Source organism: Scyliorhinus torazame, chromosome 20 (genome assembly GCF_047496885.1).
Source record: "Scyliorhinus torazame isolate Kashiwa2021f chromosome 20, sScyTor2.1, whole genome shotgun sequence".
Taxonomy (NCBI): domain Eukaryota; kingdom Metazoa; phylum Chordata; class Chondrichthyes; order Carcharhiniformes; family Scyliorhinidae; genus Scyliorhinus; species Scyliorhinus torazame.
This window is the reverse complement of record NC_092726.1, coordinates 32,559,999-32,565,130: the sequence shown is the minus strand read 5'-3', so window position 1 is coordinate 32,565,130 and position 5,132 is coordinate 32,559,999. Positions and strand designations below refer to the sequence as shown.

The 5,132-nt window shown below is 51.5% G+C and overlaps 1 non-coding gene across 1 annotated transcript; it reads right to left on the bottom strand.

Annotated features, from left to right (window-relative positions):
- Positions 1–3,886: 3,886 nt before the first annotated feature.
- LOC140397402 (U2 spliceosomal RNA) lies at positions 3,887–4,070 on the bottom strand. The gene has a single exon (XR_011936854.1). It is a non-coding gene; the product is annotated as a U2 spliceosomal RNA (small nuclear RNA).
- Between the last annotated feature and the right edge of the window lie 1,062 nt (positions 4,071–5,132).

Sequence of the window (5,132 nt, the reverse complement as noted above, 5' to 3'; positions counted from 1 at the left end):
ACTGATGAAGCGGTTGTCGATAGTTTTGCGACAGAGGTGACTGAGGAATTGTATTAATGTAGTCAGTGACTATTGTCCTGAATGTACTGCCTGACATTGAAGTGGAAGTAGAATCCATCATGGATATCAAGAGCACATTTTATGGAATCACATGGAATTCCTACACGGCATAGAAGGCTATGGGCCAAGTCCTGGAAAACGGCATTAGAATGGTTAGTTGTTCATTTATGACCCGCACAAGCGCAATGGGCCGAATGGCCCTTTCTGTGCTGTATGATTTTATGACTCCAATTACAGAAGGAAGCCATTTGGCCCATTGAGTCTACGCCAACCCTCCGAAAGTGTACTGTACCGAGTTCCACTCCCCCGCCCACCCCCCTCTACCCCAATAACCCAGTAACCGAACCTGCACACACTTGGACATTAACGGGCAGTTTTTCATGGCCAATCCACCCAACCTGAACGGCTGTCTAATGGCCGTGTTGTACCTGCTCGGGGACTGTCAGAGGGAGAGAGATTAAAAGGCACAATGTTTCGTCTGATGTTATCCTGATGTCTCTCTGCCTCAGAATGATCCCACACCAGGTCGGAGTGCGTGGCACCAGAATCAAACACACATTGGTGTTGGTCAAACCAAACTCTGGTGTTGTGCCTGGGTGGCCCTTTGTCACATTGCGTGTGATTTGAGTTTGGAATTTCTGTTATATTGTGGGTCACGGGCAATGTCCAATCTCAGGATAGACGTCTACTTTGTAAGAAGGACTTTTCACCGTGGATGGCGCGGTGGTTTCAATGTGGAGCTGGTCAACGGCCATCGTTGAGATTGAGCTGAAGCTCAGTCAATGTGAACTGGTTTTGTCAATAAAGATGCTGCCATTGGCCAGTCTCTGCCTTAGGGAATTGTTGTCCATCTCCTGCTCCATCCAATCTGGACAATGGGCTGCAGGAGTCGCCACTGCGCCTGCGCCACAACCACAGCCCGAGGATGGCGGCCATCTTGAGCTGCTCGGTGTGACGGCCGGCGCCATTTTGAGTTGCCGGGGAGACGGCCGGCGGCAATCTTGAGTTGCCAGGGGAAACGGCTTCATTGAGGTGATGGCCCGCGCGCTGTCCTCTGGGGGAAAGCCCCTCCGCACATGAGCACAGGCGCATGTTTGAATTTTAATTTGCATCTGATGATTATAATTACTCGCATCCTCTCCCGTCTGAATTCCTCTTCCTTCTCGGTTCTGAAGCTTCGATTCCAGTTTTGATCTGTTTTTGACAATTTGATTTATTTTTCAAACCTGGGCTCCTCTGGCCGCACTCTGGGGGATGCGGCGGCGCATGCGCAGTCCCGCAGCAGTCACTGGGTTATGAAATGACCTGTTGATTTGATTTTAATTCATTTCCTGGGGGCGGCTCTGAATTTAAGTCAACTCCCCCGTTTCCCAGCAGCCGCTTCTTCCTCTTTTCTGTGAAATAACCGGTGGGTGGAGAGGTGACGTCACGGCAACATGGCGGATGCCCCGCCCAACACCGGGAACCGGATGTTCCGCCAACAAGCAGCGGCCGGGCCGGGCTGCGGACAGGAGGTGATACTGGGAGGAGCGGAAGCAGCATCGGCTTCTGGGAGAGTGACCCACGCCCTCTGGCGGCCGGGACGGGAAACAGCCGCCGACGTCTCTCTGGCCGCAGAGCAGCGCCTGCAGCGGCTGTGAACCACCAGCTGGCGGCAGCCTTGAAGCAGTTGAATCAGCCACACTGACAGAGGTTTGAGACAGAGAGGGATTTGAGTCTTTAATTCATTGACAGACACAGCGGAAAGGTGCAGCCGCCTTTTCACCGGCACATTCTGCATCCCGCACCTTTTAAACACACATTCATCTCAGCGCCTCATTGTCTGGGGTTGTCTCTGAGATTTCCACGGAGCGGTACAGCTGGTTTAATGTTGTTCACCTTTTATTCCTCTTGAATCTTCGTTCCATCCTCTTCCATTGAGTGTTCCTCGTCAGATGAGGTTGGGGTTGTATTGTCAGGGCGTGCTGTGGCCTCCCCTTTTTGTTGAGGGCCCTTCTGGTGCTTTTACACATTCTGCGCTGTTGTGTCTTTGTCGATGGAGGTGGCATCAACCTCCTCTGAGGTCGCCTTTTTGACTCCGCTGCTGATGATCTGTGCGTATGTCGCCCCGCGTTTCGGGCAGGCCCTGTACAGATGGCCGGCCTCCCCACACAGGTTGCAGCACTTGTCTTCCTTGCAGTCCTTAGTCATGTGTCCCTCCTGCCTGCAGTTTTTACAGAAGGTGATATTGCAGTTGGCGGCAACATGCCCCATTTTGCCACAGGTGTGGCATACTCGTGGCTGTCCCACGTAGTAGAGGTAGCCACGATTTACTCCAATGGCGGAACTGGAGGGGGGTTGCAGGATGGTTCCGCCGCCCTCTGTTCTCAGAGTCACCTTGATCTGGTGCTCACTTGTCCAGATGCCAAAGGTGTCCATCAGTTGCACGCTGTCACTTTTCAGCTCAGCGTACCTGGCGAGGAACGTGAGCACATCAGACACGGGGACGTGGGGCTTGTACGTGTGCAGTGTAACAACCCGGTTTTGCTGCGACGGTAACGTAAAAAGAGGCTCCGCAGTCAGGATAAACAGGGGACTTTGCTTGCCCTTTTCTTTGAACACGTTCAAGAATTTGATGCACGCTGCAACACTCTTGAAGGTGACATCAAAATATCCATTGTTGGGGAGGTTTTGCAAGCAGAAGATATCTGTTGCTTGAACCCCGCAGCACTCGAGCAGCACCCGCTTCACGAAGAAGTTTCGGTCTACAGGTGACTCCCCTTCCGCCTTCTTCGCTGTGATTCGGACAGTGTTTCGCACTCCCCAGCCTGGTGGTCGGGATGCAGTTGCAGCCATAGCTCATACGTTGAGTCTAAACTGTATCGGCATTAGGCCTAAACCAGAAGCTTAGCCCAGCATGTAGATCCACCAATAGCAGCCGAGCTCCAAACGTTTTCTCTTTGACGACTTCAATCCCTCTGTGTTCTCCAATCTACATCACAATCCTCAGCTTCTCTTGATCCAATATACTGTTGATCAAAGCCAAAAGGCCGAGAAGCGATAGCCAATATTTCCCGGCTATGGCTCTTGTCCTCCTCGCCCACCAACATTCAGGTGCACCTTGCTGCGCTCGACTGTGCTTTGGAACGTTTAGTCTACGGTCATGGTTGGTCAAGAGATCTCCAGCTTGGCCGAGCACTGTGGAGTCTGTGCATGCAGAACCAGAAAAACACAACAGGGAGACATCGTCTGGCACGCCTTCCACTGTCGTCACCAGAAGGAAAGAAGACGCTGTGAAGGCCCAGTGACACCCAACCCAGGGAGTCGAAGAAACCTCCACCTTTGCCGAACACAGGGCAATCCGTGCAAGCAGCAAGTACTGGCGGAATCCAACAGGGGGCAATGTCTAGTCCCCCTGAGCTCCACCCTGGCGTGTTGGTCGTGGAGTCAGGAGAATGAAAAGAGACACCGTGAAGGTACACCTACATCCAAATCAGGATGCCGTTCAGTCTGTCGCCACACTTCTCTGTTGTGCAGGATGAAGGGCTTTGGTCAGTGAAATGAGGAGAAGGCAAGTCGGCATCCGGGGGTGAGGGTGAGAGGCCTGTAAAAAGCAGCAGGAAATCTGTGCGCATATCAGCCGAAAACGGAGCCTGGCTGCCGAAAGTCCGCGAGTCCACCGGCTCGCAACATTAGTGCACGAAGCTCCCGCCAGCAGAAAAGCTAGCAATGCTTTGGAGCCTGAAAGGCCTTAAATTAGTCAGGATGAGATAACTAGACAAGACAGAAAAGGGGAAGGCAGGTTTTGCGCCATTTTCTGCCTTCGCACCTTTGCTCCCCAAAGCGGGGTGAAGGCACCATTCCCGGAAGCATGGCAAGACCAGGTCGATGCGTGGAGTGTTAGGAGCAAGCCCCTGCACGATCTCCGAATCTTAAATTCAATTTAATATTCGGTCCCCAGATAGAGGACACATCAGATATTATACTGATAAGAACAGATTTTTTTTTTTAAATGTTATTCACAAAAATATACTTTATTAATAAAATTTATCATGAGCATTACAGAGCATTTCGAATTGTCTTGACTACATTTCCGTCAGAGTTACACATTGCCTTGACTTTCTTCCATTCAATTTCGATCTTATTATACACATATCACTCTTTACATTACAATTCCTTCTTAAATATTTACATCGTCATGTTTCTTTTATACATTGGAGTGTTGGTTGCCCAGACCGAGGGGTTTTACACTGTTACCCGGCCCTCGGTGTACATTTGCTGGAAGGACCTTACACAGTGGTCTTTCCCCATTGCGCCTTGGCGGCAGCTGCCCCAAGCTTGAGTGCGTCCCTCAGCACGTAGTCCTGGACCTTGGAATGTGCCAGTCTGCAACACTCGATCGAGGACAATTCTTTGCACTGGAAGATCAGCAAGTTTCGGGCAGACCAAAGAGCGTCTTTTACCGAGTTGATGACCTTCCAGCAGCAGTTGATATTTGTCTCGGTGTGTGTCCCTGGAAACAATCCGTAGAGCACAGAGTCCTGTGTCACAGAGCTGCTCGGGATAAACCTTGACAAATACCACTGCATCTCTCGCCAGACCTTCTTTGCAAAGGCACATTCCACAAGGAGGTGTGTGACCGTCTCATTTCCCACACAGCCACTCCGAGGGCAGCGTGCATTGGCGCAGAGCCTTCTCACCACCAGCCAAGCTAGGTCTTGGTGCTTGTTTGAAAATTCTGGTGATGAGGCGTTCTGCGAGACGACTCTGGCAGTCTGCTCAGCGAACCATCCAACGTCCTCCACGTTCTCCGTTTCCCTGAGGGCCTCGAGGGCATTACGTGCTGAACTCTGCTTCATTGCCTTGTGGTCAAAGGTGTTTTTCTTCGAAAACCTTTCCACGAAGGACTGGTAGTACGGAACGGTCCAACGATTTGGAGCGTTCCGCGGCACTGAGGCCAGGATCATCCTTCGTAAAACGGGGGACAGGTAGAACCTCAGTATGTAGTGACACTTGGTGTTTGCATATTTGGGGTCCACGCACAGCTTGATGCAGCTGGACACAAAAGTGGCCAACAGGATGAGGGAGGCGTT